At 32.7% G+C, this 13,694-nt stretch overlaps 1 pseudogene; it reads left to right on the forward strand.

The window, feature by feature from the left end:
* The first annotated feature begins 556 nt into the window (after positions 1-556).
* Positions 557-13,694, forward strand: part of LOC139842307 (probable hexosyltransferase MUCI70) — a 35,206-nt pseudogene continuing 22,068 nt past the window's right edge.

Genomic DNA, 13,694 nt, shown 5'->3' on the forward strand with positions numbered 1-13,694 from the left:
CACTCGTCTAATTTAAATCTCTAATTCCCTTTCCCTTTATTATTATTAAAACCACAAATCGACTCGCAAAAACCAAAATTAGGGCTCTGAAACAAGATCCGGTCCATTTTCTGTACGGAATAACTCCTCTATAACTTTATTTTGGTATATTGTATATTATATTATATAAATATAAATAAATTCTGTATCTGGTTACTTCGTAGTTAAGTTATTATGATTAATTCGATGTATGATATGGCTATAAATGTTTTGAATTAGAAGACTAATGATAATTAACTCGTAGATTGTTACTTTTATGTAAATTATGTTTCTATTTGAATGTGTATATATAATATAATATAATGTAATGTGTATATACAATGTAATGTTAAGTGATGTATGGTTTCTCAATAGATCTAATGAATATGTAAAAATTGATAATGTTATTTCTAGCATGTAAGCTTAGGTGAATCACTTTGCTATTTGAATGTGTCTGTTTATTTTGTAGTTAGTGTAATGTTATTTGATGCATGATATGTTTAAAGATGTGTTGAATTTGAAGAATAATGGTGATGCATTGCAGATGAACCGGCAGTAGGTTAGGTTTAGGGGATCCTGAAATGTTACCGGAGAGGAGGGGAGGTGTGGTTGGTTCAGATATGAGTAAAGTTTCCGATCATAATATCGAGTATGGATTACGGACTGTTCGTCGAAGCAGGAGGTCAGGGCGGAGGAGATTGCTGTTTTGGTTGTTATCATTTGCTACATTGTTCTCGATATGTATTGCCACTTTCGGATTTAAGATGTTCTTCCATGGTAATTCGTTGTACGTTGCTTATAGTTTTTAATGTAGGAATAAGCATGAAGGTGTGTGATTGTTTACTTCTTCACTTAACAGGAATATCTATTTTCTTTACATATAACAGACGAGAACTAGCATCTGAGCATAGTGGAAAAGTTCTATACAGCACTTAGAAAATGTAACCACATAGCAGTCCACTGGGTAGGTAAATCCTTTGAAAGCACAAATCAATAGACCTGCTAACCATATTAAGGATTGTTTGCTTAACATTAATGAACCGAACCATTAAAAGGTGCAGTCACTTATTGATTTAGACTTCTTGCTTCACCTTTCAAATGATTCTTAATAATGGTTAAAGTTTCTCTCAACGAACCAGACTGCTACCTAATTATTTGAGAATTTCAATTGAAGGAAATTTATCCATTTAGTTATCAAACACATCTTTATCAGGATAATTGGTGCTTATGAAAGGGTGTGAAACCTGGCAAGTGGTAATAGTCACCATCTTCATGCCATCAAGTGGGTAGTATAAGGGAAATGTGATACTATTCTTAACATTTGTTGAAGTTAATTGGTATTCTGCGCTTAGAAATTCCTTTCTTTATACTATATCTATGTTTTAGGCTTGTTGGACGCCAACATCATGGAACTTTTGATATAATGTAGGCATTATTAGCCACACGTCTACAGAAGTTAAATATCCCTTCATTAGATTTCCAGTTGTGTTACATGGCCAATTATATTGCTTTGTCATATATGTTGGATCTTGCAGTCTCGGTATTACTAAAATATACTGGCATGTAGATTGCATATACCTATTCTTATATTCTTGTACATTCTCTGCAGTGGTAGAAGAGCCTCAACGTAATTCTTTACCGACAAATGCAAAAAATGTATCAGTAGAATCAGAGGCTGCTGAGCAAACAAAAAAGAAGCCTCGTAGACCACGTAAGAGTTTTTATGTTGTATACTATACTGTTGTTAAAATGACCATAAGTTTGTTACAAGCAATTTCAATTTTATTGCTACTAGGAGAATTTTACTGGACACCTCATAATTCATTATGAAATTAAAGCATTTAGCATGATCAATTTTTTTTGCATTCATTCATTGGATTAGGATTCTATTAACTGGTGAATGTGGTCCAAAATAATGTTTAGAGAATAAGTATGTTAGTCACTCACTAGAACATTTTAGGATAATTTAGTTCCTGACATCACTCAAGGTAGCATGTATATTTAAGAAACTTCCTGTGTGATATCAACTTTTAACTACAGTTTTGTGTTTTTCGATTTGTGGATTTTTATGCAGATTGGACGGATTGGGTATTGCAATTATAGGATGCACCGTAAAGTGTAATCTCGGTACTTGCATGATGTATGTTGCTTTTACCAGACACAACTACCGGTAGTTTGCCTTTACTTTTGGACGACATTATATCTCTCGTTTAGTGTGGCCGTGTTATCTATAGTATCTATTAAATTCCTAACTTGATGATGTCATAAAAAAACAATTTTCAAGGTTAAAAATAATTCAAAAATAAAAAGAAAAATTCTAAGACATTCATGATGATGTCATTATTAATAAAAATATAAATATTTAATTATTAAGCAAACTTTATTATTATTATTATTATTGTTATTATTATTATTATATTATTATTATTATTATTATTATTATTATTATTATTATTATTATTATTATTATTATTATTAATTTTATTAAAAATATAAATATTGTGTTCTTAAGTAAGTATAGGTTCGTTTTACGGAATTCATTATGTTACATATGTATGTTAAGATAGTTCATTTATTCTGTCCAAGTTAAGTACATCAATATGTTTGTAGTTTATCTTAAAAAAAATTCGGATGCATATGTTCCACATAAATAGGGACTTGGAGACGAAATTGAGTGCGGAGCAATACAGAAGCAATAGAGACGAATTGAGAGTTGTTTGTTTTTTTTAAAGAAATAGTGATGCTTCTGCAGGGTTGTAAAAAACGGGCCAGACGGCCGTCTAGACGGATTTTTGAATGATCCGTTCCGTTTGTACCTGAAACCTTTGAACAACGGAAATCAACCAAAAAACGGTTAAACGACGGTCAAACACGGGTTAAAACGGGTTTTTGCTTTTTCCCCAATTTTTCACGTTTTGTTTTTTTTTTTTTTCAAAATTAAAACTGGCGGTACGGTATTACATAGGGTTTCTTTTCCTTTTATCACGACCTTAGTACTCGACTCTTCACAAAACTTAGGGTTTTTTCTCTACACCGATTTAGCACGACGACTTGGGGTTTATCTTCTACACCAATTTAGCAGCAACAAAACAAGTGATATTAACAACTAATTCTTCTCAATTTCATTTTATTTCACTATTTCTCACTTACAAAGGTATGATTTCTTCTCGATTTTTACTTTATCTCACTTACAAGTTTCTTAGTCGGAATTCGTGATTCCACAGGTCATTAAATAAAATGACTATAACCTTTACATTCACTTAATACCTAAAACATTTTATTAAACTGTTTCGTGTAAACAAACCCGTGATTTCACGGGTCATTTCACTAGTCAACATATATTTTTCTTCTCTTCTTCATATTGTTGCATTTAGAATATTAATATTTATGTGTTTGTTCCATATAACAGTTTCATTAAGTTCTTATTTTGTTCCATAATATTTCATATTATAGGTTTTAACCCTTGCAAAGTAGAATTAAGGGACCCGGATGGTACACTTGTTGAGCCCACAACTTTTTCAAATTTTGTTAACTTTTCACTTCACTATGTTGAGAGGGAAAACGTACCTTTAAGTGAAAATTCAGTTACTCCCAGATTTGGAGGTCATCAGTCACTCGAAGAAAGAGAACAATCCTTTTGTGCAGTTGATCAAACAATTCACTGTGGATTTGTAGAAGGATCCGAAGGGTCTCCAAGTACCGGGTTCGATTTGGAGAACAAAGACAGGATGTACATGAATACTTGTACTGTTGTTGTATCATCCTGTATTTTTGGAAGCTCAGACTTTTTGCGCAGGCCAACTAGCAAAATGGTAAATGATTTTGGTCATTTTGGGTCCTTGTGTTCAGGAAATCTATCAATTTTTATATCTTTTATTATTAGCTTTAACAGAATAACGATTGGTGCTTGTAACTAGGGCTTCTTGATCCCCACACAAATCCATTGAAATTGAAATTATCCTTAATGATGTCATTTTCCTAGAGTCCGAGACAGCAGTATCCACCCTTAATAATGCAAGTGGGTCATGTATTGCTTTATCTCTTAAAATAGGTCAAAAGTGTTACAGTTTTAGTTGTAAAGGGAAGGGGTCAAATGGGGTGAAGGTCATTCGAAGTGTATACAAATGCATATAACTATCTAAATTGCCTAATTGGAAAGTGTAGATTGTTATTGTGATAATATAGTTCTATAATCATATCAATACATTAATTATTAATAAAATTTAAGAAGTTTTTACGGGTTTACCTACCCAACAAGAATTAAACATTTTGTTTTCTTTTCTTTCACAAATTTGTTTTACCTGTTACCCAACCTATGCATTTTGGTTCCCTTACATAGAGTCCATTATTTTAGGATTCGTAGTTGTATACAGTTACTGTGATTATATGGTGCTTCCTTGTTTATCATACCATCTTGACTAGTGGATGATCACAAATTTTTTATGTAATGTTGCATATCAGTGAATACTCAAAGAAGAATGTTTGTTTCGTTATGTTTGTTGACAAGGAGACCCTCGTAAAACTATCAACTGAAGGAAGTGTTCCCGATGAGAGAGGGTTTATTGGGTTGTGGAGAATAGTTGTTGTAAGCAACTTACCATATGACGACATGCGAAAAACGGGAAAAGTCCCAAAAATTTTATCACATCTGTCTCTTCCCATCAGCTAGGTATAATTCTCAAACTATGAACTTACCTTCATATATTCTGTACGTCTCTGTTACATTCTACAGACGTGGTGATATGGGTGGGTTGGGTGTTTGATTCGCTTCGTTCATAAGTAAATGGGTCAAGAAAGCCACCCCTAATTTCTACTACTGGTGAAGTCCTTACATGTTTAATCCCACTTCATGAGCGCATGTTTTATGCTTTCAGATATTCCATTTGGCTCGATAGCAAATTAAGGCTTCATACAGACCCGATGCTGCTCATTGAATATTTTCTATGGAGAAAAAAATCAGAATACGCGATTTCCAATCATTATACTCGTCACTGTGTTTGGGACGAAGTACAACAAAATAAACGTTTAAATAAGTACAATCACTCAGCAATCGATCAACAGTTTCTGTTTTACCAATCTGATGGTCTTCCTAATTTTGATCCTTCAGATCCTAATAGGCCACTTCCAAGTTGTGCGTACCACTGGTATTTTATTTTCTACAATGTAGGCGGCCTTTTAAAAGCTTGATCTAACACACTAATTCTCCTTATTTTCTGCATCTGTTATTGCAGATGTTGATGTTATGCGAGGGGTATATGAAATAGTATTAATTTTACAAGGAAAATACTATTAAATACGATACAATTTTACACAATTTATTTATTTATTTATAGAGTGGATATACCTAAATCTTGCTACAACACTTATAGGCAGTGTACCTAATCGTACAGTAGTGTAGTTTTTAGCAAGTCCGGTTCGTTCCACAAGGATCTCGCCAAGTTTAACGCTATATTTTTAAAACTATATTTGTAAATAAATATATATATTACAATTATTATTATAAAAGGGGGTTTTTACCGTTTAATGACCGGTTTGTCGATTTTAAAACTTTAGTCGCAGTTAAAACCTAATGTAAAATATTAAAAATAAATATAACTTAAATTTAAAGCGTAAAGTAAATAACGATAATGAAATTGCGATAAATAAAAGTGCGATAAAATAGAATTACAATAATTAAAGAGTGTGATAATTAAAAGTGCAATTAAATACAATGACAGTAAATAAAAGTGCGATAATTAAAAATGCAATTAAATATGAAAATAAAGGAATTATGCTTATTTAAACTTCCGTAATCATGATGTTTGACGTGTTGATTTTAATTTATTTCCATGGGTTAATTGTCCTTTGTCCTGGATTATTTAATATGTCCGTCTGGTTTTTGTCCATAACAGTCCATCAGTCATAAATATAAAGTGCGAGTGTCCTCGTCAAATTATCCTTATATCCGAAGTCAAATATTCCAACTAATTGGGGACTTAAACTGTAATAAGGTCTTAATACTTTGTTTAATAATTACACCAGGATATCGACTGCGTGTAACTCAAGGTTTTAATACTTTGTTAACAATTATGCCAAGTGTCCTTGTACATAATTCACCCCTGTTTTAATAAGTCTATTAACTATTAATCCATTCCCGTGTCCGGTTAAATGAACGATTATTCGTACATATAAATATCCCGCCCATCGTGTCCGATCGAGTGTATATGGTTATTTATAGGTACGTCCAATTGTAAATCTTTATATTAAATTAACAAACTATCATTTAATTAAACAAATATAAAGCCCATTAATAGCCCATAGTCTAATTTTCACAAGTGTCGTTCTTTTGTCCAAAGCTCAATTATGGTACAAAGCCCAATTACCCCGTTTTAATATTTTAGCCCAACATCATGATTACTTCGATCTAAATAAGCATAATAATAACTTAGCTACGAGACATTAATGAAAATAATATAAGCATAACTTATAGTGGGTATTAATAGCGTAGTGATACACAGACAGAGTTCCGACTTACAAAACCTTAAAACATTCGACTAACCCAACTTTATTATTATCACTAACTTAAAATTAAAATTACAAATTGAGATTACGACTTGGATTGATAATTGATACATATATTATGTATATAGAGTAAAAAATAGAAAAAGGTGTAAAAAATTCGATCAGAATGCGCGACTTTTATAGCCCCACAATTCACTGTAGACCTCCGCGAGTGCGGATATTTTGTTCACAAAAGTTCCGCGAGTGCGGAGGTATGGAATACATCTCTTGATTTAAACGTGGGCTGCTGTATTTTTTAATATATATATATATATATATATATATATATATATATATATATATATATATATATATATATATAATTTATATAATTATATATATATTATATTATATTCTTGTGCATAGTTGACTTGTAATTTTTGGTCCGTTGCGTCGCGCACTGAAAGTTGGTTCATGTCTCGGTTCCGGATTTTCGAACGTCCTTGCGTACTATTTAATATTTTGTACTTTGCGTTTTGCGTCTTGCGTCTTGTACTCTTGTAATTTTGAGACGTTTCTCATCAATAATTCGAACCACTTTGATTGTACTTTGTACTTTTTAGCTTTTTGGTCGTTTGCGTCTTCAAATCGTCGAATCTGTCTTTTATATTCACCTTTTATTATTTAAACGAATATCACTTGTAAATAGAACAACCTCAACTAAAAGCTTGTCTTTCTTGAGAGATAATGCTATGAAATATATGTTCGTTTTTAGCATTATCAAATATTCCCACACTTGAGCGTTGCTTGTCCTCAAGCAATATAGTCTTGAAATAAAAATACTAGAATCACTTCTTTATTCTTCACACTTTGTACATCTGTGAATTTGATTTGGCGGTATGAACAATGGTAGTAGCTATGTGGTTTACAGTCCCACATGACTTATGAAAATTTAGATCCTTAAGGAAATTGGATCTTTATGAAAACATTTGATCTTTTGAAAATTCAATCCAGCTTTTACCCTAGATAAGTTTTCCGGAATAACCCTTCACCGGTGTTGCAAAATATTTTTGTGGGTTTGGTGGGTTTTAGATTTGAAAATTTTAGCTCAAAACTTACGGTTTTGTGTCACCCACTTGCTAACCTTGTATTGGGAAAGCAACACGTCTAGTATACTTACTCCGTATACCCCCTTTCGGTAAACTACCGTCCGGTTGTAAAGGAAAGCGTTGAACAAGCAACTGTTAAGGCAATGTCCCCTGACATGCTTTTAATTATGGTCTATAACGTGTCGGATGCAATTACTATCCTTTGTAGGAGCAATAGTAAAGCTCACCCTATAGTTTTTCGGTCTGGCACAAGGTCCTGACTTTGACCATATTATGCAACCACCGTTCTTACGGTTGACACCCGATTTGGTTCAGGTGACCTAATGAATTCCAGGTGAATTCCTAGGATTTTACGTTCAATGGTAATGAACGCATTGAAAATGGGTTTTTCAGAAAACAAATCGGTTTGTAATTTTGATTAAAATATTTTCTCGTTCAAGCTCGAGTTTAGATATCATCGAATTCCATGAGTTTGTAATTCTCAATCTTTAAGGTCAATCTCAAGGATTGAGTAATATCAGTCTTAAAAGCTGATTTTTGATCTTTTAAGGAGATTATCCTTTCTGGGGATCTGATTCATTAGTCTTATCAAGCTAATTTGCACGGTGCCCTCCCCATTTTACGAGACAAATCATCTCATGGTTAGGATAAGTCTGACCACTTGGCGACCCTGTTTGATGCTGAGGTCCGTGGATTTCCAGCTGATTTTCGAGATGACTTTTCTAGATTTTTCGTCAACCTACAGCTGGTCTGGACGACAACTTCCTGACCTAAATCAAGAAGCGCGTGTCTTTTTCGGAAGACTTTACTTCCTTTTAATGATGGAATTGATTCATCGTGTAGATCCATCTTTCTTTCAAATATATTACAGTTTTCCGGGTAAAACGGTTAATTTTGTCCAAAACAAAAGTATCTTTGTACAAAATATGTGATATATGTTTTAAAGAACTTGGTAAATTTTTCCCACACTTGGCTTTTATTTTCCTTTCTTTGCCTTTTTATTGTCCTCTATTCCATTTTAAATGAATTCTAACATTTTAGGCTGTTTCTCAATTTATGTCCTTTCTGAGGTAACAATAATTTCGGTGTTAACACCTAGTTTTATCGTTCATAAATATGTATAAACATGATTTTGAGTTCATTTAATTAAAAATTTTGAAAAATTTTATTAGAATTGGGTAGTCAGTATATAAGACTAGAGCTTTTCTTTATTATTAGAGAGCACTAGATTCTAATACAACTACTGCGTTACTAGCATTTTAATGGTAACCAAGTGTTTAAATTAAAAATTTTAAAAATCCGAAAGAATTTAACCTCTTCCCACACTTAAGATCTTGCAATGTCCTCATTTGCAAAAATCAGTAACAATTTAAATTATTGAGGGTGATTAGCGTAGAAAAATGATTAAATTTTACCAAAGTTTCCAAATATATTGGCGTTTGTTTGTTGAATGATAAATGGTGCACATCATTTGTTCATTCCGTCTTGTTGTTACATCACATTTGTTTTTCGTTTTGTCATCATAATTAGTAGCTTTTGCTGAACTTAATGTCAGTATTTGAAAATGCGTTGTTTTACCCTGTTGTGTACAATTGACAATATACATACATACAAATATAAACATGCATGGTAATTTGAAATGGGACTTAAAATCCCACTTTCAAACAAATATGAAATATTAGTACCAAATTAAAAAAAATATTAAACAATACATTAATGTATCACAATATCATATGTTTAAACATAAATAAATAAAAATAATAAGAAGATAAAAATCATAGAAATCACCAACAGGAACTATATCAATCTGGATAGGGGTTCCAGTTCATGTCGTCGTCCGGGTTCCATGCTTGGTGATAGGTGTACTGGCAGGCCTGGTTAGGGTCGTAGAGAGTATATGGTGGTCTCATCTCGGGCTGGTGTGGAGGATAGTAAGCGGGTCGGGTCGGAACGTAGTGATCCTGAGGTGACAGCCGGCTCATAATCTGACGCTGATGATAGTCCCATCTATCATGCTGTCGTTGCCTGGAATGCTCGTAATCATTCCGGGCTTGCCACTGCTCCATCCGACAAAATCTCTCCGCATTTGTCATATCTACCTCATCTATATGCTGGTAGACATCAGTCATAGCCTCCCGAATGACATTGCTAATGTCATCTGCTTCCTCCATTTCCTCGTCTGAACCTCTCTCTACCTGAGGATGACTACCTTCATAGGGTACCGCCTGATTGCGTCTACTCTTTAATACCTTAGCACCCGCATAAACCTTCAATCCTAAAAGCTCGACCTGTTCCCTACATTCCAAAAGTGGACCCCCTTGGTTCCTATTAAGTACTCTCCAATGAGAGTAACAAAAATACCTCCTCCTATAATCCCCCCTTCCTGTATTCCTTCCACCATTTTTGACAAATAAAAACCAACACAGTAGGGGATATTAACAAAGCTTCTTGGGTCTCGAATACACTTTAGGTAAAATAAATCATGTAAGGTCATTTTCTCCTTGTTGTGACCTCTCTGTGTAATCGAGTTAGCCAAAAATCTATGAATTATACGAAGCTCGGCTTTGTTAATATGTAAATAGGAGTGTTTTCCTCCCAGTGTAAAAACATTATATTTTGACATACGCCTCCAGACGGCGTTCGCGTCAAAATTCCTATCTACCCTTTCACCACGATAAATCAAATTCATACAATCGGGTAGTAGCAATTCACTAAGAGTGTAAATCTGTAATGCCCTGGCCATGTCCAGCATGGACATCCTGTACATCCTACGGCCAAGTATAAACCTAAGAAAACTTCTATCATCTAATCTATCTACATCTACATTTAACGCTATAGTACTCATCAGCTCAACACACCATTCCTTATATACAGGTCTACGAATGGTGAATAGACGTTCCCAATCGGGAAAAGAAGAACTGCCAACCTTTGGATCAGATGGAGTCTAACTTGGTTAGCTAGTTGGACCCTTTCCAAAGGATCCCAATCGATTACTCTTGGTACCTCTACATTTTTTGGTAGTAGTTTGAATTTGTTACTTTGATATGATGGGTAATCCCTCCAGCTTCTATCGAATCTCAGATTAGGATGCAACGTGTGTTCAGGAATCGTTGGGTATTCTACTGGTGGATGCATTGGAAATACTGTGAAGGCATCAACAAATTGTAGCGGATCATAATAAGGTACGTGTTGATCAGGCTGTTGTTGTGGTTCCTGTTGTGGTTCTTGTTCAGGTTCATATTGCATTTCTGGTTCAGGTTCTGGTTGTGGTTGTCTAGATGATGATGAAGCACCATCAGTATCTGTAAATCTCTGCAAAACACATTAAACACAAAATTTGTGCATCCAAATATGCATTAGTGTTAGCAAAATGACAACTTGAAACAATTAAATTAACATGTTCAATCAAAATTAAACTTATACATATTTTCACAATTTTTACAATTCTACACTTTTTCAAATAAGCATATATGAAAATGTATACAAAGTTCATAAGCATTTAACTCAAATAACATGTTAAAACATCCATTACTAACAATTAAACAAGTCTCAAATGGCAATTATATCAAATTAATCAAGTTCATGAATTTTGGACTTAAAAAGTCCACTTTAATCTTCAAAAATCATGTTTAGGATCAAAGTTTGGATCATTTAGCTACCTAAACATGTAACACTACTTAATTTAGCAATAATTCATGACAAAAATCGGCCATAATCTGTTTATATCAAAAAGTCCCAAATTGCTCAAGAACACAAACCCTAGATTCCTAAAAATTTTAAAATTTTTGACTTCAAATCATGTTAAATAGCATCAATCTAGGTTATACATGCATAAAATACCAACAATTTAACTCTAATTACACTAGAAATTAACAAAATCAAATTAGGAAAAATATAGCTCAAGAACACTAAAAATCAAATTTAAAGAGGTTTTAGGGATGTAATTGTTACCTTTCTTGATAAACTTCTGAACAATTTCATGTTTAGAGCGGATTGTAGCAAGAAATTTGATGAATTTTGGTGTTAAAATGGTGATTTTAGGAAATAAAATGTGTATGTGTTCGTGTATGTTGTGTGTGTTTAGTGTGAAGACAGACTGCTCGCTGGACTTTTTCTATCTGACCTGAATTCCAGCTCCATGCGATCGCATGGACTAGAAGGCCAAATCCCATGCGATCGCATGGGGTTCGGGTACAGTAACTTTTGCCTTTTTTTCTTTTTTTTTTTTTTTATAAAAACCTTATAACTTTTGAAACATAATTTAATTAAATTTTAAAAATTTTGTTTTCCTTGTTATTTAGGACGAGGTAGTTTAGGATAGTTGTCCTAGTCCGTCCCTCGACAAAATTTTAAAATTTGTCATTTTTAAGCGTGGTTTTAAAAGCAAAGATTTTTGGGTTTTTTTTTTTTAATGTTTTTGGCATACTTTAATTCAATAAGATTAAAAATAATGATAATAAAAGTTCTCGTCCCTCCCTTGGGTAGAGCAATTTCGGTTCAACGACCTAGTTTTCAACTCACGACGAATTTTAAAAATCATATTTTTAACTTAGCGAAATAAAGTAAATTTTTGTTTTTAAATTCACACTAAACTTAAATTTAAAATGCATAAAATTAAAAATTCACACCAAATTTATATTATATTTTTATTTTTATACATACAAACTTATATTAAAAATATTAATTTTTTCAAATATTTATAAATTTAAATATATTAATTGTAAAAGGTTTACAATATTAATTTAATATTAATTTTAAAAATAAAGTAAAAATAAAATTAAAAATATTTTTTTTCTTTTATCCCACTTTAATCAATCAAATATTATCAAAAATATACGCTCCTCTTTTCGGTAAAGTAATTTCGGTTTCATAACCTAGTTTAACTCATGACGAATTTTTGAAATATTTTGGGTTGAATGATTAAAGATATTTATACCTTAAGAATAAACGGTAAATTTCGCAGTGATGTAATAAATTTTTGCATAATATCAATAATTTCGGTCGCAAAACCTAATTTTATTGAATACCAATTTAATACTTTATAGCGAACGATTTAGCGTTTATTATCAAAAGGTTAAAATAAATAAAAATAAACATAAAAACTGTACATACTTACCTGTGAAATAGAATTCTTAGTGACCTGCTTTAGCCCACTCATAAGATAGTCGGACTAATTGGTTTTCCATAGCTACATAGGCGTAACCTCGAGCATTTAATGTTTTTTCTTCGAAACATATGAACGGTCCATCTCTGCATAAAGTAACGAATTCGGTATTGGAATATGTCTGATTCGTCGAACATTTTCCTTCGTGTGACCATTTTCCACATTTGTGACATCTTTCAAGGTGTCGAGCTCTTCTTTTCGCTGCGAATTTTGATTTTCCTTTACCAAAATGTAACTTATTATTTTCGTTCCTGGATTCTTTTCTTACTCCGTCCAATTTACCTCTGATTAATGATACCAATTCACTTGGAAGGGTGTCATTATTACGTTTAGTGATCAAAGCGTGTAGCATTAGACCATGGTTTAATTCACAGGAAGTCTTCATCTCGTAAAACCTAAAATAAAAATAAAAATTTAGAATGGGGGGAGAAGACTAGTTCTTTAGGGTCTGCTAGGGAAAGACCATTCGGATTCCATTCTCGAGAACTACACGAAAACAGAAAATCTAACTCTAACAGAAATACATATTATCCTTTAAAGACTTGATTCTCCCCACACTTAGTTAGCTGTGGTGTCGAAATTGTGATTAACTTCGTTGTCAACTTCCATCGGACTATCTATGTAATGTTTAACTCTGTGACCATTAACTTTAAATTCAATCCCATTTGAATTTATTAACTCTATTGTTCCATATGGGAAAACTCTTTTGACTATGAATGGTCCAGACCATCTTGATTTCAATTTTCCAGAAAATAGCTTGAATCGTGAATTGAAAAGAAGAACTCTGTCTCCTTCTTTAAATTCTTTTGAACTTCTGATTCTTTTATCATGCCATTTCTTCGTTCTTTCTTTATAGATTAACGAATTTTCATATACTTCATGCCTTAATTCTTCTAATTCGTTTAATTGACTTAACCGTAGAC

Source organism: Rutidosis leptorrhynchoides, chromosome 4, assembly GCF_046630445.1.
Source record: "Rutidosis leptorrhynchoides isolate AG116_Rl617_1_P2 chromosome 4, CSIRO_AGI_Rlap_v1, whole genome shotgun sequence".
Classification (NCBI taxonomy): Eukaryota; Viridiplantae; Streptophyta; class Magnoliopsida; order Asterales; family Asteraceae; genus Rutidosis; species Rutidosis leptorrhynchoides.